Source organism: Ambystoma mexicanum, chromosome 5q, assembly GCF_040938575.1.
Source record: "Ambystoma mexicanum isolate Mex_15411 chromosome 5q, UKY_AmexF1_1, whole genome shotgun sequence".
In the NCBI taxonomy this organism is placed as follows: domain Eukaryota; kingdom Metazoa; phylum Chordata; class Amphibia; order Caudata; family Ambystomatidae; genus Ambystoma; species Ambystoma mexicanum.
Window position 1 is genome coordinate 1,126,311,217 of NC_090933.1, and position 21,884 is coordinate 1,126,333,100.

Here is a 21,884-nt window from a genome sequence, read left to right on the forward strand (position 1 = left end):
GATTACTTATTATGGTCTTTAATTACCTAATTCAAGTTCATCCTTATCTTGTTTATCGAAAGGACCAATGCTTATGTGTTTCTACGAGACCCGATACATCGTCCTGCGATCAGTCGGTTACTTTTAGGGATAATCGAGCACATCAGCAGCTTCCCGAGCATCTGACAAATTTGCTTGAATAAAAAGGTTTTTTCCTTCCTTAAAAAGTAGTTCACAGGCATAATTTGGAGTCCTAATAATGATACTGTAGTGGACAATGAACGAGTTCAGCGATGTATGAGAAATCACCGCTGATGGGGATTAATGTATTGGTGTATAATTAATGCAGGCACAGCATTCATCATTGTTTCCCTGTTTCTCTTGATGGACACTTTTTACTTTTTTGGACCGAAGAGGGCAGCAGTTCCCTTGATCCTTTCCACACCAGTGACCCTTGCATAAATGTCCTTTACAGAAAGGCAAGGCCATATGTGATTATACCTACACCAATGACACATGCAAAAACACTGATTTCTCTGACAGGTGTTCCTATGGTTCCCCCCCTTAGGAAGGATGTATACTGATGTGTTTCATGAGTTACTGGCACAAGCTCTTCTTGCAAAGAGAGGTATAAGAGAAGATGATTATGAGTTAAATAATTATCTAGACAGCACAGCACATTTGGGGAACATGTGGTACCAGCACATGAAATACGTTGGAGAGAGGACATCCAAGGAAGGATGTTATGTATGTGCTCTCCTGCCTTATGCTTTGGGGAATTCAAAGATATGCATACCTACATAAATAGACATCCAAAAGGCTAATTGCTTAACACACCTAGCACTTTGGCATACGAGAGGCCAGTTCCAGGGTCGAACAGCATCCTTAGTATTGGTAACTGAACGGACAATTCCTGAAGAAGATGATTATGTACAGGTTATAAAGACAAGAGAAATAGCACATACCAGAGATCATGTGATGAGATGCGAAAAGCCTGGAATGCGAGGAGCTAGAATCAGATGGGAGATTAAAAAAAAGCTCAATTGCAAAGGAGAACATGAAGAAGAAATACAAAGATTCAAGGAGAGAGGCCAAATGCAAATAAGGGGAACAGTACTTTCAGAAGATGGATGGGAAGAAGGCATAGTCGTTTGCAGAGCAATGGCAGTAACAGGACATCACAAGCCAGTTATAGATTGTCTAGAAAATGAATGCAAACCCCTGGGGCTGAAACTTGCAAAGCTGCTAACATGGGTTGAAGATAGAGGATGCCCGTTGCAAATTGTGCCAGAGCAGACTTGTGCTTCAGAAACAATTGCACAAGACCAGTTGGGGAGAATCAGCAGTGTGGCCGAATTTTTGATGTACCAGGAATGAAGGATGGTACGGTAGTGATAATGGACCACTACTGGGCCTGTGGATCCAGAGCCTATATGAAGCTAGCCAAATACTGGGGTGGATTCTGTTCTATAATGATTGTTCATGTTCCAGCACTGGGGATTCCAAGGAGTGACCTGAACATTGGAGAGTTCCAGAGAGCAGATGCCCATATGAAGAAGAGAAGATCACTTAAAATTCTCAATCAAAAGAAAAGGGAGAACTATTTCTCAAATAAATCAATAGAACATTTTGAAGCTATTCCATGTGAACACAGGTTGCTCAGCAGGACTTCCTCAATATTTACAATTATCTTTATGCCAGGAATACAGACAATGGCAAATGCAAAATGGTTACTAATAACCAGATGAGAACTCCTGCAAAGGATCAACACTACCATAAAGGGATTCAACGTGATCAAAGAAGAGTTGAGAGCCATAAGACTAATGACACTCCAGAATAGATATGTCTTGGTCATGATCACAGCGATGGAGGGGGGTGTTTGTGCCAAAATCAGGGAATCATGTTTCACATTCATACCTTCTCACAAGGACGAGAACGGGACCTTGACAGAGGCCATAAAGTTGCTGACAAACTTGCACAACAAGATGGAAGATGAAGTAGAAGATATTGCAGATGACAGCTGGTTTGCATCAATCTTCTCATGGGTTCCACAATGGATGGCAAACATCTTCAAGTTCCTTGGAGCATTACTGGTGATGATAATGTTTGGATTATGTGTGATCAGGATGATAAAACACAGTGCAAAAAGACAACAACGAAATCAGTAGGAATGAAGATCATGATTGATGTTGAATCTGGACTAGAACCCAAAGAGCTGACTTATGAAGAAATCATGGACTACATAAAGGTCAGCATTCATGCACCTGAAGGAAAAAAGTTCCTGTATCCAAGAGACCACAAGAAGTATGTGGGAAGATGGATCTAATGTAACCCAAGTGGACAATGCAGTCACATGATTTGGAGTGTTGATGACCATGTGAAATCAGCAGAATCCTTGAAGGGAGTGATGAAGATATGGACCCAGAAGAAGCACTTCTTCAAGAGAGGATGTCTAGATAGAGAGACAGGTGAGGGAGTGGTTGATGAATCAAGCAGAGGAGGAGTGTAGAGGAGGAGCCAAAAGCCCCTACAGGAAGTCCCTGCCTATATGTTGGGAACCAGAACTAGTGACAAAGGCGACACATGTAATCATGCTAATAAAGCTCGCAGCCTTCAAAGAAAAGTACCCATTGAGAAAACCTTTCTTTATGTATCCACAAAGAGCTGACAGCCTCTTGGGAAAGACCCCTGAAGATCAGGAGAAGATGAATAAAAGAAGAGACTGGTGACGTCACATGACGTAAAATGACGCACCAAGAAGAAATGACAGAGGAGAAAGTAAAGAGAACATATAGAATCCAATGGCGAAGTAAAGAATCAAGTGACATTTTACGTGCAAAAAGAAGATTACACGTGTAAAGAGCATGGAAGAAAATGCAAACTGTTTTATAATTGTACAGACGCTGTAACGCAAGTAGACCAAGTATTCGTGAAGGCTGAATATACATAGTGAATAGATTGCATGCAGTGGCGCCAAGGTATATATAGGCATAATAATCTGGATATTCCACATTGGGTTTTAACAAACTGGGATCCCATGAGCATGGGATCTGAAAGTGTGGTGCAGTTAACAAAAGTAGTTGACGAGCAAGAAAGAATGGCTTATCTGGCCCAGTGTCAACAGGCCAGTGCAGCCGGGTACTGGTTACAATGAATGCAAGAGACAGCCCAAGCCCCTGCCAAGGAGCAGCAAAAAGACAATGAGTGCCAATTTCCATTTGTTTTAATAACATTAAATACAGAGAAGAAGTGTGAAACGTGGTCACAAGTCACATGGCCTGGATGGAAATAGACTTGAGCAGACTATGCAGAGACCAGAAGATAAGAGCATGCTCAAACTCCCTATTATTCCCAGGAGCTGTGAGGCTTGCAAGGCCATGTTCAAAGGCTAATTTGGGAATCGGTAAAACATCTGATCTTGTCCTGCCAAGGTTTATCAACCAACAGAAGGATGATGATTGATGATGGGCTAATTGGCTGGGGAGGTATGGTCAAGTCCAAACCACCAACACCTGGAGTACCAGCTTGTGCGCTGCTGGTGAGTGGAATATTCCAGAAGGGTACAAACGTGCCAACCAACTGCAGAGGGCCACATATCTAAGAGCCGTATAGTTTGAGACCCACTGAATTGTCGTGTATTTTGTGATGATGAAGATGACTTGCACTAGAGGAGGGCTTAGATGCCCACCTGACAGGAGAGATCCTATCACAACCCATACCCCATAGAAAGTATATGTGGATGATCCACGTAGACCTACCACAATCCAGTTTTAATTTTTAAAGTTTGCCACGTAGTGTGATGTCAGTGATGACGAATGTTTATTATAAAAGCAGTTTTTTTATGCAAATCATGAATACCTTGCCATGAGATCTCCGTAGATGTCCGTTGTACTCCCTGTTTTTGATAATTGTTAATAAAAGAGTTTACCTTTTGCCAACTTCCTGAGTCGATCTTATTATTGATGTTTGAGTAACTTCTGCACCCCCATCCTTCCTATTTGAGCGCAAGAGCGCTATCTCGTCTTAAAGGGCCCGTGGGTCAGCGAGTTCAAGATAACAAAACATGTTAAACCTGTTCCAGTTCAACCGAGCTCACAAATAATATGTTATTTTACCTAATGAAGACAAACTTGTTTTTTAAATTCTACAAATTAAATCACATTTAATGTACTGTCATACTTTGTCTATTTACATCCTCATTAATAAAGAAACAATTTCACCAATGCAACTCCAAAACCTATATTTCTAGTTTGTATTACCATTATGTAATAACACTCTTATAGACGTAGGTACATCTCATTAACTCTTGGGATAATGGTCATTATTCAATTAAAACTCTCATCTGAGTGCTTGCTTAATCAGTTATTGAAGGGCCAGCATTTTTTACAATAAAGATATCAAGGCCACATTTGAGAGGAACTTATAGGGGCACCAAAGTATGTATGTGAACTGGTTTGATTAAGTGGTTTAATGATGTTTTGTAAACGGATGTTTGAAAGCAAAGCAATGCCATTGAACCAACTATACACTCCCTGTGACTACATCACTTCTTTCTCTTACAATATTTGTGATGTGACATGCAGCTGGGTGAACAGCAGAAGCTCACCAAAATAGGATCATACCAGGATCATACCATGCAACAGGGTTCGATTCACCCAGGTTATATTCAACCCTTCAACACCATGAACACAGGTCAATATATTGAATATCACTAGGAGGTAACAAAAGTGACACTGATCATTGCAGTGCTTAGATGCTGGATGAATCCTGCGTGAAGCACTACATAAAGAACCATATTATTATTACCTGTGCACCAGTTATACAAATATGAGCAAACTCAGTAATGCAACATCACAAATATGCCCCTGGCTGGAACTCATGAATCAGACAATGGAATCTTCTGCAGTTGGAGAGCATCGATTTCTGTGAGAAAGTGTGAAGGTTGAGAAGGGTGCAATGTTTCATACTCGAAGAAATTATGATAAATTAGAGAAAATATCAATGTTCTTCTGGAAGCCAACTTGAGGCATTATTTGTTCTCGCTCAATCAATTCTTACAACAATGTCAATACAAGACAATCAATATGGAGTACTGTTTGCAGTGTCGGTGCTGGAGCAATAAAAGCTGTGATGAATACTGAATGTTGGTTTATAACTTTAATTTGTGAAAGAACTGGAGCGTGATAGAGATACAATTGTGGGGCAGATTGATAGACAGCATTTCAATGTATGCACAAACAAATAAAATACATATTCTTTCAGGGATAGGTGCCCTTTGCATTAGTTTGCTACATTGTGCAACTCCACACGCAGGAAATTAAAGCCTCAGTGACAACCAGCTTTTGTGTGTGCAATACTGTACACAGATGGGGTCATACTTTATGGCTGAACTTTAACTTTTTTCTGCATTAGCCAATGCTTTATGTAGGACAAACAACATGCTATTCTGTTTAAATCTGCACTGCGACACCGCAGAAATGTGTCGAAATACACATCATATCACAAATAAAACGCAAAGGGCCACATTATGAGTATGACCGATTTTCAAGAAGCAATATCGCATGCATTAACTATCATTAACACATGTGGTATGTCTGAAAATTGTTTTAATGAGCTGCAAATGTACACGAGTCAGTGACAGCCGAACCACCGCCCTTTCTAGACAGTGATGCGCTATCCTTACTCGTGCTTGTTGAGGTGGCGGGGAAGGAGATCTGATTGTCTGCCACATAAAGCTGTGCAAGAATGATGTAAGCTTCTGTGCAAAGCATAGGTACGCCCAGTCGTGGTTAACCCATCTGAGAACTACAATGTGAGTTTCATGGAACGTAGGTATTTGGACAGGATTTATTACGGGTAATGGAAAGAGCTTCTAGAGGTGGTGTATTGTACCATGTGCCAGACCTAACAGAATTGTACAGGGGTGGGGTGTAGAGCAATTATTCTACTCCAGAAAGCCCCTGCCACTCTACCTTACCTTTGCATAACATATACTGCCAAAGACCCACCCCATGCATGCTTAGAAAGTTTTGTGAACACCAGACTGCATCTATTCAGGACAGATTTGTAAAAGTTGCCTTGCATTACATACCAACACACTTGTCAATATCAACAAGTGGCACACTCAGCGAGAACTGAGGACATTGGCCTGTGTCGCACCTAGATAGGTCTATGAATGTTAGCATGTGCCACACTTAGATGAACTGTGAATGTAAGCAATGACACACTCAGATGGAATTCTGACCTCTAGCCTGCGTCGCACCTATATAGGTCTATGAATGTTAGCATGTGCCACACTTAGATGAAACTGTGAATGTTAGCAATGACACACTCAGATGGAATTCTGAACATTAGCCTGCGCTGCATCTAGATAGGATTCTGAATGTTGGCATGTGCCACACTTAGATGAAAATGTGAATGTTAGCAATGACACACTCAGATGGAATTCTGAACTTTGGACTGCGTCGCACCTAGATGGGTGATCACCAACATGTCCCAATTCATATTGCACGTGTCAGCTCCTGTGAGTCAGCCCTGCTGTGGAAGGTGATGTGTATTCTGGTCAGCTGGGTGTAGCCCGCCAAAGGGCAACACAGGACGCTTGAGGGCCGGGCCTCATCTTTGATCTCTTTGTGAGGGCAGGTAAAATCCTCCGCCCAAGACATCTGCACAGCAGGCAGCTGTGCTGGGCCCAGGCATCCAAGGTGCACACCCATTCAGAAGGAGTAGCCTGACCCCAGATTGCTGCCTCTCTAAAGGCCTTTTTGGTTCATCATTGTCTCTCTCTCTCTTTCCTGTCCCCTGCACTTCCTCTGGAGCAAAGTTCTTTGGGTGTGACATCGGAAGGGCAGAGTCTACTCCCTTCAAGAGCATGGATTGGACCACTAAATCAGGCTAGCTTTAGTCCAATCACATAAAGACTTTTGCCTTTAAGAGAAGGGGCCTTCCACCCCTTCTTCAGATTCTCTCATATTCTCTCAGATCATTTAAGGCCACAGATTCACTCTGAAGAATTCACTGGACTCCCTTTGGGAAAGTTGTACTTTCCAAAGTCCTCAGGCGCAGGTGAAGAAGGAATCATTCCAGACAGAAGGAAGGGCACATCGGGAGGGACCTCTGCAGTGGATCAGGACCTACCACTCTGCAACAGAATCTCCTGAGATTGAAGAGCAGACCCTTAACAGAGCCATCCTATCCTTGAGTCCCCCTGAGTGGGCCTCACAGCGACTGGAGGGCCAGACCAGCCAAAGCTCCCTGTTCTACCACACCGAACCGGTCACTCCATGTTCACCAGACTTGGAACAAGAGGGATGTTACCAGTGTTCGTTGCTGTGCTTCCCCCATCACTTTGAACATACTTGAACTTTGAACCAGCTCAACACTGCATCGTGTCCTAACTAAATCTCATCACTTGCAAGGCCTGAAGCGTCTGCTCGATGCCGGGACCCAAATCCTAATAACTGTTGAGTCACACACCGATTCTAACCAGTGGTTACAACCATGGCTCAATCCAACTAGCTCTTGACCTGCCCCTCAGGGATTTCACATTGACGCACCCAAGATCACCACTTCGGAGATCGTCGCCCACTGATTCGAACTAATGGAGCGTCACTTATATACCGCTCCCAGCGGCTAACGCTCAAATCGGCCTGGCCATTTGCATAGTGTTCCTGGGCCACTGTGATATTGAGAACTGCCCTTCTACCGCACAAAGCACCCGCCTTCGCCTCTACTCGATGCCAGCGTGCTGCTTAGGCCCCCATTATCCAATGTGCCCGAATTGAATTTGATCCATTTGCATTTATGTTCAAGACCAGGTCTAACTCTGTCAACTCACCAAGAACTGAATGTAGGTACTAGACTGTTGACTCTGAACTGTCCTCTCAGTTGACTGGGACCCTCGAGACTGGTTAGGTCACAATCGCTCCTGTTTTCATTCAATATATATCCTTTTTGTGGGTAGTGATTTACATCAATCAATTACAGGAACGTCATTTAGGGGTCACCAGAGGTCGCAACCCCGATCTCTGAGGTTTCCCTTGCGACCTCTGTGGTCTCCCTAGCAACCTATAAAAAAAAAAAAAGTTTTTTTTTTTGTAATGCAAGCTTCTGGGCACATTACAGTACAATTTAAGGAACTCATTAAAAGTTAGACAAATATGTATGATAAAAGAAAATAAAAGAGAAAGAAAAATATGTCTTTGTTTTAAGAAATGTGTAATACTCTTTACAATTTAATGCTCAAGTCTACAAAAGTTTCAGATTTCTTAAAAAGCTTAGAGGCTATATTCAATGAAATATGTTCTGCATTACAAATCTTTGTCCACATCTCAGTTTGCGAAAGTGTTGTAAAATCTCAAAATAATGTATAAAAAATCTCTTTTCTTAATTGTGGCAGGGCAGGACACTCTGTGAAAAGGTGCTCTAAAATGTTTACTTTCTCGTTCAGGATCGCTCTGATATGATATGATATGGCATTTGTAACGGGCCTATACACAAGTGTTTCAAGGCGCGATGCTAGTACTGCTCATTTAGGCCACAAATCAATTCAAATTTTTAGCAAGGCATTTCGATATTCTGGATCGGGAAACTTAATCAGATATTTAGGAAGTTGTTTTATTAGTTTAGGAACAAAACAAGCAATTTTCAAAAATCTGTATTTTTGGCATGTGCCCCACAGCCGGATCCATTCTAGGTGGTATAGTTTGTATTTGGCACGGTCTGAATTCTCTATCAGCTGCTTTTCCTGTATATTAGCTTTAGCCAAGATTGACAAGCAATATTTTTTCCAAAGTTTATAAAAGTTGTCAGAATTGGCTGTTATTGCTGGCGCTATAAATGAATTAAAGTGGATTTATGGTCTTTCTGTAGTAGCCATTTTCTATACAATGACAAGGTTTGCCATTGTATGACAGTGTGCAGTGATGTCAATCCCAATTCAAGCCTAATTACTTGAATTGGTGTATTTCCTGAAAGACCTAGGGCAGATTTCCAAAATGTTCCTTCCAGGTAGTCCCATTTGGTTGATCTGTTGGCATTTTGGACTGTGCACCAAAGGTGACCAAGGGTATTACTTTTTGGCGGTAACTGATTAGAAATGGTTTACACAAGAATTTACCGTAATGATGTAATAGAACTTTTGTCTGTGATGTTAGATTGATCATCTTGATTTTATATCCTTTTGCATGGAATATCTCCTGGACTAGTGTTAATATTTACTCCTAAATACGTACATTCTTTAAGACGTTCCAGAGTAGCATTACCAATACACTATTTATACTTCACTAAGCATGGTATTTTCATATATGTGAACATTAGGCTGTTAGGTTTAGCTTAATTAATGATGAATTGGTTTTCCTAGTTTCCTTTGTAACACTATTGAAATTTGATCAATTATCACCAGATCGTCAGCAAAAAGTAGACGTGAGATTCTTATATTGCCTATTTTTGGGGCAAATGATTGTGGAGTGTCCAGGGCCTTACCGATAACGTGGATATAAACATTAAAAAGTATTGACGCTAATGCAGAGCCTTGCTTCAACCCCCGGGATGTTGGTATTTTCTCTGTTAGCAGTCCCTCTTGGTTTAGTTTTACTCTGATTGAGATGTTGGTATGTAATGCTGAACAAAATATAAGAGGGCTGGGGGAAAATTTGCGGTTTTCAATTTCTTCCACAGTGCATTTCTAGAAATTAGGCTGAACACCTGTCTAAAGTCCATAAAGGCCAGGTAAATATTCTGTTTGTTTTTGATGGCTTGTTGTTTAAACACTGTTATGGTTATTAAGTTCACACACGTTCCCAACCCAGTAATAAAACCTGATTGACAGAAATCCATTATCCCAGTGTTTCTCAACCATTCCGTGAGCCTTGCAAAGATTAAACACGCATATTTATTTCATGGAATGTCAAGAAGGGCAATAGGACGATAGCTGGTTGGATCGTTCCTATTGCCCCTATTGAACAAAGGAATGATGACTGGAGTTTGTCATGAAAACGGAAAGAGACCTGTCACAATTATTTTCTGTAAAATCAGGAGCAATAAAAGGGTTAGCTTTTAAGGTGACATTTGTTAACCCATCTGGGGCCGGTGCTCTTGATGAGCTGAGTCTCTTGATCAGTATCATGATTTCATCATAGTCAAACACCTATGCTTTCCATTCCCAGCAGGGCAACACTGTCATCACTCCTTGCAAAGACTCCCGAAAAATGGGTTATTCATGCTGTCTCATTAATGGTGTTTAAGGCAATGGAGGCACAATCATCCATAGGGGATGTTTTCAATAGCCTCCATATTTCCAAACTTGATTGGGAAATTAAAGCGCCCAGCATCCTTTGGCATCCAATTTGTTTCTGTAGTTCTCTATGATAGCGCAAGCAATTTTTGAACCTTGTGCGAAGGCTAGTTAGCAATTCAGTAATGCCACCAGGTTGCAGGTGCACAATCCGCCGTATGAGCCTCAATTTTTCATGTTTTATTTCTTGAACAACAGGATCATATGTGTATTTATGTGTTATCTGTGTTTGGCACCCTTTCGTATGGCCTTGCTGTAGTATCTGTAGGGTATCTATATAGGACCACTGCTCGATTTGGACACTATGTTGCAAATCGTTCGCCAAAGTTTCTCTCAGTTTCCTAAGGTTAGAGTGATGCCATCACATTTTGTTCCTTCCATACTTTTCTATAGGAGTTTTATAAAATGTGTCTTTATTGGAGGATTATTGACCACGAGATTTGTAACATATCGTGATTGCTGGCTGCTGTGGGGAGAATCACAAAATCCTTCACTCCAGATAATTCCTGTTCAGAAACAAAAGCATAATCTAAGATGGCTCTAGAGGCATCCCTTGACCTGTATGTTTAGGAGGTGTGTCTCTTTCAGAGGAGCCATTTAGCATCTAGAATCTTCTCTCTTTCATTAGATTCAGCCATAATGTGGCTCGAATTGATAGTTTAGTGGTTACCACACCAATGCATTTCAGATTAAGGTCTCACACAATGAAAGACATATCAATTTTACCATCCTTGGATATTAAATCCAACATGGCCATAGTTAACTGGATAAAAAGTTTGTCGGACCATCACCGGATTCCAATATAAGTTCAATATCGCTATTTTGGTAGTTATGCCCTTTTTCCCACCTCTAAATAGTAGTTTAGACAGCTCTAAGCATGGGTGTGGAGAAGCCCAGGGTATTAATGTTCGATTCATGTTTAACTTGGCAGCAGTCAACAATCCTGCTGACGGTCAACCCTTCCCATGTGGAATTGCTCGAATCCATACCAGTTTGTAGCCTGGCAATATTGGTTCGGTGAGCAACCAAGTTTCGTGGAGGAATACAATTTCGGCATTTTGAAAGGGATTAGTGTTGGAAGGACTAAGCAAATGTTTGTGACCTCTGGCGTTCCAGCTAACTATTTTAATTGTTCTTACTTTATTATTGCTTTTGTCATAATTTTTTGCTTGGTTATTGGAATCGTCATTTGCCTTAGCTAACCACGCCCATTCTGAAACATTATCTGATTCAAAGTGGCCGCTTATAGCTAATTTCCCTGTAAAACCTCTACAATTTATGTATAGGGCCTCTACTTTGTTATGGTTATGCTCATTTCGGAGTTGCCCATTCTCTTTTATGGTCAATGTGGTCTGTTTTAACTCACGTAGACTGCGCTTTTTCATTCCATATTTGATCTTTGACAATCATGGAAGGTATTGTTAGAATGACTGTGTACATGGCTCAACTGTTTTGGTAATGTAAAGATTATATATCACATGATCTGTTTTGCTGTAGCTTTGGAAATCTTTTGAATACAGTCATAAGGGTAGTTTTGTTTGGGAAGGGATCATATCTGTGACGATTGCTCATTGTCACCATCAAAGAATCTGAGTTCTTTAAGAGTTGTTTACTAGATGCTTGTTCCATAGGGGAATGTGGCATATGAATATTTGCTCACACCATTTGCACAAGACTCTTTTTTAAGGAAATATCATTTGAAAGCTTCCTTTTCTCTTCTAAAGTGAGTTACTGTCTTTCATCATAATCACTTTGGTTATTAAGTTTGAGATCATCTAGGCATATACATTGTTTACTATCCCCTCTCCCTCTGTGGGACCCTCTTCAGTGTCAATTTGAGGCGGGTAAGACAATATAAAATAAGAGATTCATCATCACCTCCTAATCATATGGTTCATTGGCATTATCTTGTTGGGGTAGTTGTTTGTTATGTGTTCCCATCTCTACAACGCTTTCTAATGGACTCTGGTCTTGCCAAACTTTACATTTGCTTTTCCTTTTTTGTTGTTGTACTGGAGTTGTCACTTGACCTATACATTTCTTGGCATTGTTAGATTTATTTTGTTTAGTTCCTTGTTGATTTTTGTTTTTTTTTTGTGTATTTTTGGGCTCACTTGCTTTAGATTTATTTTGCGCCCTTTACATGTTCCAAAGACTTCAAACAACGGTTCTCCCCCTTGTGTAATGGCCAGCTTAATTACATTACTTGCTGGTAATGCATCATCCTGGGTCTCAATCACTATCTGTTGGGTAATAGGACTTTGACCATTGTTTGTCTCTTGGGTTACAATGTCTTCTATAGATATATGAGGGCTATTCGAGACTTCATTAACTATCCATACCTCATATGTTTGCGGAAACACATCCTTTGGGTGCTTACAATTCTGTTCAATTTCTCTGATATTATTTAATGGGTTTTTCGAGGTTGTTGAACTTCTATCTTGTTTCATTTCATAAGCCATCCAATCAACCTTTACACATAATACTTTGTAAATATCTTCCTGTGCTGCATTTTTGCAACAAGCATTTCGTACAACTTTGTGACAGCAAATAAGCCATTATTTATGGTGTTCAGTATGATCTCCTATGAAAGTAGTGTAGGAGGTCTCAACCCAAGGGACTATTTAGGTGTGGGCTTTGCAAATGATGACGGGGAGGACACTGACATGTAAATCATACAATTTCCCTGATTTGGTAGAGAATCAGAGATTGTGACAATTTTAGCACATCTCACATTGGTTGCATTTCAATTTGTCTTTCAAATACTGTACTCGATTCGTTGTCCTGACTGGTATCCTGATGCATAGGGATTTTCCCTTAATCTGGTTTTCTATTTGATGTTGTGCACTAAGTACTTTTGCACTTCCCTGGTTAAATCCACATTTCTGGGATACTAGTTCTGAATACAACAAAGGCTGTGCTCTGTTGTCCGCTGCATGAAATAGCACCTTTGTTGTTATCAGGATTTCTTCCTTCGTGTTAAGACCTTCCCCCCATGCTTGTAGATTTTGCCACTTGTGTCTGCAGGATTGCTGGACAAACAAATCAAATTCTTTAATGTGATATAGTATGAAAATGAATTCAAACTTTACACATATATTAATACACATAAAAATCATACATATATATGAGATCGTACATATAGAATCATCAAACCAAAAATCACTACAAATAACATCTAATACAAAATGCAAGTCGAATAAGATAAGAGAAGATGAGAGTCTAAATTAGAAGAAAGGTAGACATGGTCACTAAAAACCTTCGGATTATTATTAATTACATAATTTTAAACGGCTTTGCCTAGTTTGCAAGCACCCTCCGGTCACTACGTAAAAATCAACGTTAAGGTTTACTCAAGTTTCCACTTCATGTTCTATCTGTTGCCAGACATTATACAGGGCTATGAATAAATGCATATTCGATGTATTGGTACAGTACTGCCAAAACCTAAATTTGGGTATAGTAAGCGGATCATGCACAAATTCACCCAAAGAATGGACAATAGTCTTCTTGAGTGCTCTACATTGCGTTAGTACATGTCTAGCGGTCTCTAGGCACACAGTGGATTTACACAGTCGGCAAGTTCGCTCTGCTGTAGGTATATTTTCCCTTGCTCCTATTTTAGATAGAGTAGGCAGTTGTTCCAATCTAAATAGAATAATGAAACGGCGGAGTCTTCTAGTTGGGCAAAGGAAAAGGTAGTCCTGTGGTTTCATAAACTTATATACTCTATAGTTAACGAAATGGTAAGATTTGAGGGAGTCCAGATGGGCAAAATTCTCTAGCCAATCCCAAAGGTCCACCTTTTTCCCCAGTGCATTTAGCATTTGTTTAGTCACACTTGTCCCTCTATGCGTCCAGCCAATTTCATTAAGGAATTTTCCCATATCTTTATACAAGGATGAGGTGGTAAGTTTTTTGCTTAGTTCCTGATGTAGGGCCGTTAGTAGGGGATTAAGGGAACCACTTGTCATTTTGAGGTAGAACCCAGTTCTTTTTTTCAGCACCATAGCCTTAAGTGACGGCAGGCCTAGCTCCAGTCTTATCAAGGCCATTGGCACCCCCGGGGGAAGCCCCAACATACGCCGCCAGAACTTTCCCTCTAGCACTTGGAGCCACGCCAAACAGCATTACCTTTTGCCACAGCAATGACATTATTTATGCCACTTTGAGTAGTTATAGCGAGTAGCTCTGCGTCAGAAATTGGCAAATTTCTGCTTTATCATGCGCGTTCATAAAAATAGGCACCAACCCATTTGCAAGATTATGGCTAGATTAATTGACAGGAGTAGGCAGCTTTCCCACTTTATCATGCCCATCCATAGGATTGGATGAAAATTCGCTCGCGGAATTACAACTAGAGTCATTGACCAATTTTATATCATTGTCTATTCAACGCTGTTTGGGGGCATTCATGCTCCATAGGCATCGAACGTCCATTGTTAATAATTTAGAGCGTTGTTTCTTCTGTTTCAGATCACTCTGAGTTGTTAGTTATCTGTGTATTCAAATCCCTTGAACCCTCCTTCTCGGCTGCTCGCAATTTTGCTGCATTAAACCGCATGGCGGTCTTTAGTTTGTACATTACTGTTTCACCAGTAATCTCAAATGGCTCCGTCTCTCCACACTTTAGTACAATGACGGCGAGAAAAGAGTCAGCCAGTGACTTGTTTGCAACAGATTGAATTAGGAGTGAAGATACGAGTAGAGAAACTGTTGGCTGTTAGCTGTGCTGTGACACTAAGCCAGCTATACAGTCAAACAGCACTTCTTTATGCACTCTTGTGATTGCACGCGCACGCATGCGGGGCGTGCTTGTTTAAATAATCACGCCAAAGGGGGCATGGTTTTCTCCAAGGTCTAAAGAAAATAATGTGCAAACAATAGAATTACTGGATGTTCTTTTAGTTCAAAATCAGTTTTTACGTAAGTAGGTTAAATTTAAGCAGTATACCGCTTTCCCATGAGTATTCTGTATCTCGGGAGTCTGAAGAGCCACGTTGCAGCAGATTAGCAGTAGAGTCTCCCTCAGCCAAACAGCACTCATTAATGCACTCTTGTGATTGCGCATGTGTGATTGCGTGCTCATGATAGCACATGCATGCTTGTTTAAATAATCACGCCAAAGGGGCGTAGCTTTTTCCAAAGTCACTTTCCCATGAATATTCTATATCTCAGGAGTCTGAAGAGCCACGTTGCAGCATAGTAGCAGAGGAGTCTCCCCCAGCCGAACAGCACTCCTTGATTCACTCTTGTGATTGATAGTGATTTACATACCACCACTGGAACTATGCTGAGAGTGCTACTTTCTGCAATCTGTTCTTTCTTCTTTGTTCTTCCTTTTAGGTGAGTTTTTGTACAGTATTCTCTATTTGTTCTACGTGCAGATGGTGTGCTTGATCCAGCCTCTTTTCCTTTGCAGATGGGGAGCAGGTGCAAGTGGATCTAGGTCACCTGGCTTAAGCCCCGCCCACCTGATGCCTTCCTGGTTGCCGCATTCCCCCCCACCTAAGGATGCCTAAGCCCTGCCCACCTGATGCCTTCCTGGTTGCGCTCTTTTTCCCTACTCAAGGAGCCCTCCAGCCTCTTTTCCTTTGCAGATGGGGAGCAGGTGTAAGTAGATCTAGGTCACCTGGCCTAAGCCCCGCCCACCTGGTGCCTTCCTGGTTGCCACTCTTTTTCCCTACTAAAGGAGCCCTCCAGCCTCTTTACATTTGCAGATGGGGAGCAGGTGCAATTGGATCTATGTCACCTGGCCCAAGCACTGCCCACCTGGTGCCTTCCTGGTTGCCGCTCTTTTTCCCCACTTAAGGATACCTAAGCCCCACCCACCTGGTGCCTTCCTGGTTGCCGCTCCTTTTCCCTACTTAAGGAGCCCTCCAGCCTCTTTTCCTTTGCAGAGGGGGATCAGGTGCAAGAGGATCTAGGTCACCTGGCCTAAGCCCCGCCCACCTGGTGCCTTCCTCGTTGCCACTCTTTTTTCCCACTTAAGGATGCCTAAGCACCACCCACCTGGTGCCTTCCAAGTTGCCTCTCTTTTCCCCCACTTAAGGATGTCTATGCCCCGCCTACTTGGTGCCTTCCTGGTTGCCGCTCCTTTTCCCCACTTAAGGATACCTAAGCCCCACTCACCTGGTGCCTTCCTGGTTGCCTCTCCTTTTCCCTACTTAAGGAACCCTACAGCCTCTTTTTCTTTGCAGATGGGGACAGTTGCAAGTGGATCTAGGTCACCTGGCCTAAGCCCCTCCCACCTGGTGCCTTCCTGCTTGCCAATCTTTTTCCCCACTTAAGGATGCCTGGCCCAAGCACTGCCCACCTGGTGCCTTCCTGGTTGCCGCTCCTTTTCCCCACTTAAGGATACCTAAGCCCCACTCACCTGGTGCCTTCCTGGTTGCCTCTCCTTTTCCCTACTTAAGGAACCCTACAGCCTCTTTTTCTTTGCAGATGGGGACAGTTGCAAGTGGATCTAGGTCACCTGGCCTAAGCCCCTCCCACCTGGTGCCTTCCTGGTTGCCTCTCTTTTCCCCCACTTAAGGATGTCTATGCCCCGCCTACTTGGTGCCTTCCTGGTTGCCGCTCCTTTTCCCTACTTAAGGAGCCCCCCAGCCTCTTTTCCTTTGCAGAGGGGGATCAGGTGCAAGAGGATCTAGGTCACCTGGCCTAAGCCCCGCCCACCTGGTGCCTTCCTCATTGCCTCTCCTTTTCCCTACTTAAGGAGCCCTCCAGCCTCTTTTCCTTTGCAGATGGGGAGCAGGTTGCAAGTGGATCTAGGTCACCTGTCCTAATCCCCACCCACCTGGTGCCTTCCAGGTTGCCACTCTTTTCCACCACTTAAGGATGCCTAAGCCTCGCCCACCTGACGCCTTCCTGGTTGCCGCTCTTTTTCCCTACTTAAGGAGCCTTGCAGCCTCTTTTCCTTTGCAGATGGGGAGCAGGTTGCAAGTGGATCTAGGTCACCTGTCCTAATCCCCACCCACCTGGTGCCTTCCTGGTTGCCGCTCTTTTCCCCCACTTAAGGCTGCCTAAGCCCCGCTCACCTGGTGCCTTTCTGGTTGCCTCTCCTTTTCCCTACTTAAGGAACCCTACAGCCTCTTTTTCTTTGCAGATGGGGACAGTTGCAAGTGGATCTAGGTCACCTGGCCTAAGCCCCTCCCACCTGGTGCCTTCCTGGTTGCCTCTCTTTTCCCCCACTTAAGGATGTCTATGCCCCGCCTACTTGGTGCCTTCCTGGTTGCCGCTCCTTTTCCCTACTTAAGGAGCCCCCCAGCCTCTTTTCCTTTGCAGAGGGGGATCAGGTGCAAGAGGATCTAGGTCACCTGGCCTAAGCCCCGCCCACCTGGTGCCTTCCTCATTGCCTCTCCTTTTCCCTACTTAAGGAGCCCTCCAGCCTCTTTTCCTTTGCAGATGGGGACAGGTGCAAGTGGATCTAGGTCACCTGGCCTAACCCCCCGCCACCTAGGGCCTTCCAGGTTGCCACTCTTTTCCACCACTTAAGGATGCCTAAGCCTCGCCCACCTGACGCCTTCCTGGTTGCCGCTCTTTTTCCCTACTTAAGGAGCCTTGCAGCCTCTTTTCCTTTGCAGATGGGGAGCAGGTTGCAAGTGGATCTAGGTCACCTGTCCTAATCCCCACCCACCTGGTGCCTTCCTGGTTGCCGCTCTTTTCCCCCACTTAAGGCTGCCTAAGCCCCGCTCACCTGGTGCCTTTCTGGTTGCCACTCCTTTTCCCCACTTAAGGAGCCCTCCAGCCTCTTTTCATTTGCAGATGGGGACAGGTGCAAGTGGATCTAGGTCACCTGGCCTAACCCCTGCCCACCTGGTGCCTTCCAGGTTGCCTCTCTTTTCCCCCACTATGATTTCTATCACAGCCTACTTGGTGCCTTCCTGGTTGCCGCTCTTTTTCCCTACTTAAGGGGCACTCTAGCCTCTTTTCCTTTGCAGATGGGGAGCAGGTGCAAGTGGATCTACGTCACCTGGCATAAGCCCCGCCGACATGGTGCCTTCCTGGTTGACACTCGAACAGTGGAACTCAATTGAAATACTGATAGGAAGTGGGGAGAGGAGCAGGTGTTGTGATGTAGGCAGGGGGACAGATGGGGCTGGAGATTCTGGAGGAACAGGGGCATCTTATTTGAGGGTTATGGGGGAAAGGGGGATGGAGAAAGATGGGGATGCCGGAGTTTGATGCAGATCATACACCAAGCTGAGGCCGAAGACTATGAGAGAAGGGAAGGTGAAGAGTGAGTAGAATGAATAATGTATTGAAACCAAGATGCATTATGATGGTAGATGGATGAGCAGAAAGGGCAGGAGTTGATGGGTGGGGCTATAGGTAACCAAAGGCAGTTAATAGGACCATTACATCAATGTTCCCTGGTCCTGTGAGGAAACAGATGTTCCACGGTTTGCGGATGCCTATACCATTATATATGATATTTAATTATAATTATGATTATTATATCATTGCCAAAGCTTTGTTGACAAAAAAATTAAGTGCCTTCAAGTTGCCTTGAAGAGGCAGCACACTGGTGAGGGGTGGAGCAGTGCACAAGCATAGGCAGGAAAATGACACAGTCACATGGCATTTTAAGGCTGACACAGTTTCATGATGATTAATGTAGGTTTCTCAGCAGTTCATCAGTCGAAAGTGGACCACAACCTCAATATGGACATGGTTTTAAAGTTTGCAACAGCATCAGGGTGCAGCACAGTCTCAAATTGATGAGAAATCCAGGATGAGTAGCAATTCTAAATGGGTAACAATACCAAGGTGAACAACAAAATAAAATGCATTGTAAGATGGGCAATCATTTTCAAGACGGACCACAAACCTTTAAAGTTGAGTAGGCACTGGATTTCAGCATAAGCTGTATTGCCAGATGCCTAGCACTGGACATGTAGCCATATGATTCTGATATGCCCAGCAAACATCAGAGGTGTCTAATCCAGGGGAGCACGGTCAGATGGTTCATATGCCTGAAGACACCCATGGTCTGAAGAACTATAGATTTCTAGATGGTGAGGAATGTGGTCACTTCTAGCAGTGAAGAAATGGAATGTCAAACCAAAAAGTCAACTTACCAAAAGATGATCACAACAAACACAAGATGCTCAGAATCCGAACTGGTAGCAGTTACCGCACCCCTCTCCAGTCTGGATTCTGAGCACCTTGTGTGCTTTAGCAACATATTTTGGTGTATTGATTTTTTTGCTTAGGACCTTCCATTTTATCCCTATTCTATTCGGAACATATCTACCCTGAAATACATGCTATTTTAATTTTTCTCTCAGTGTGTTCCATTAATGACACAGATACTTTTTTTCATTAAGAATGGTCTTTGTGTGTTTTTCAAATGTTTTCCTTTGACATTATCTGAACAAACATTTGATTTTCAACCAAAACTATTTCATATGTATATGTTTTGATGTATAAGCTGCTTGCTTAGCTTTAATGGCAAAGAGGTATGGTTTGATTACTCACTAGATTATAAGGACACTTTATTACCATTCCGGTCGAATTGGTTTCACCACATGTGTATGTTGGTCTGTATTTTGCTGCATTACAGATTGGCCCTGGGGAAGTGTGAGGAATTGCTATCTGGCAAGGGTGCAATTTTTGAAAAATAAAGTAATGTGGGTATTTCCATCTCCAAAAACGGTAATCTGATGATCAGATTCCCCTTTCGACAGCTCCATGCCAAAAGCATAGTATGTATCTGTAGCCTACTGCATCAGTATCCTGATTTGCAGTGCCTGCTCTACCCGTGGCACCAAGCAGGCCCAGAGGTCACAGATGCCTATGTGACAGTGGCAGTGACAGAAAGGTCTCAGGGGTGGCATTTAAGTCATGCACCCCTGTACATAACTAAGATATCATAAATATGCATGATGGTGGCAGGATCATCTTTAAAATAAAGCTATGCCTCAGTTTAGGCATGGTGCTACTTATGATCATGACCGCCATGTCCCAATTGATATTGCACATGTGTCAGCTCCTGTGAGTCAGCCCTGCTGTGGAAGGTAATGGGTATTTTGGTCAGCCGGGTGTAATCCGCCAACGGGCAAGACAGGATGCTTGTGGACTGGGCCCGGGCATCAAAGGTGTACACCCTTTCAGAAGGAGCAGCCTCACCCCAGGGTGCACCCGCTCTCTCTTTCCTGTCCCCTGCACTTCCTCTGGAGCAAAGTACTTTGGGTGTGACATCAGAACAAAGGCTACTCCTTCAAGAGCATGGATTGGACCACTAAAGCAGCCTAGCTTTAGTCCAATAATGTGAGGAATTTTGCCTTTAAAAGAAGGGGCCTTCCACCCCTTCTTCAGATTCTCTCATATCCTCTCAGATCATTTGAAGCCTCATATTCACTCTGAAGAATTCACTGGACTCTCTTTGGGAAAGTTGTACTTTCCAAAGACCTCAGACTGAGGTGAAGAAGGAATCATTCAAGACAGAAGGAAGATGTGTTCCCCATCCACTCTGAGGGCACATTAGGAGGGACCTCTGCAGTGGATCAGAACATACCACTCTGCAACAGAATCTCCTGAGCTAGGAGTGCAGACCCTGAATGGAGCCATCCTAACCTCGATTCCCCCTGAGTGGGCCTCACAGCAACCAGAGGGCCAGACCAGACAAAGCTCCCTGTTCTACCACACTGAACCGGTCACTCTGTGTTCATCAGACTTGGAACAAGAGGGATGTTACCATTGCTGTTTGCTGTGCTCCCCCACCACTTCGAACTTACTTGAACTTTGAACAAGTTCAACACTGCATAGTGTCCTAGTTAAAGCTCATCATCTGGTAGCCCCCAAGCATCTGCTCGATGCCGGGACCCAAATCGTAATCACTGGAAAGTCATACACCGACTCTAACCGGTGGTTATTATAACCATGGCTCGACCCAGCTACCTCTTGAACGGCCCTCATCGATTTCACATTGACGCACCCAAGATCACCACTTCGGTAACCGTCGCCCGCTGATTTGAATTTATGGAGCGTCACTCATAGACCGCTCCCAGCGGCTAAAGCCCAAATACGACTGGTCATTAGCATAGCGTTACTGGACCGCTGCGACCATGAAGGCCACCCTTCTACCACATAGAGCACCTGCCTTCCCCTCTACTCAATGACAGCGTGCTGCTTAGGCCCCGATGATCCAATGTGCCCAAAATTAGCTTAATCCATTTGCATCTACGTTCGACACCAGGTCTGACTCTTTCAACCCACCAATAACTGAATTCAGGTACTGTTGACTCTGAACTGTCTCCTCAGTTGACTGGAACCCTAGAGACTGGTTAGGTCACGACCGCTCCTGTTTTCATTCAAAATATATCCTTTTTGTGGCTAGTGTTTTTCCTACCACATCTGTAACTGTGTTCAGAGTGCTACTTTCTCCAGTCTGTTTTTTCTTCTCTGTTTTTCCTTTTGGGTGGGATTTTTACAGTATTCTCTATTTGTTCTACGTGCAGAGGGTGTGTATGATTAAAGTATGTATATTTTTATAGAACCTTGATTGGACATTGCCTTTATTTTGGACTGTGATTCTGTGCTGTTTAGGTCACTGCTGGTTCACCGTCACACCCCTCTTAAGAGGATAGCCTTCTCTTGGCTCATGTTA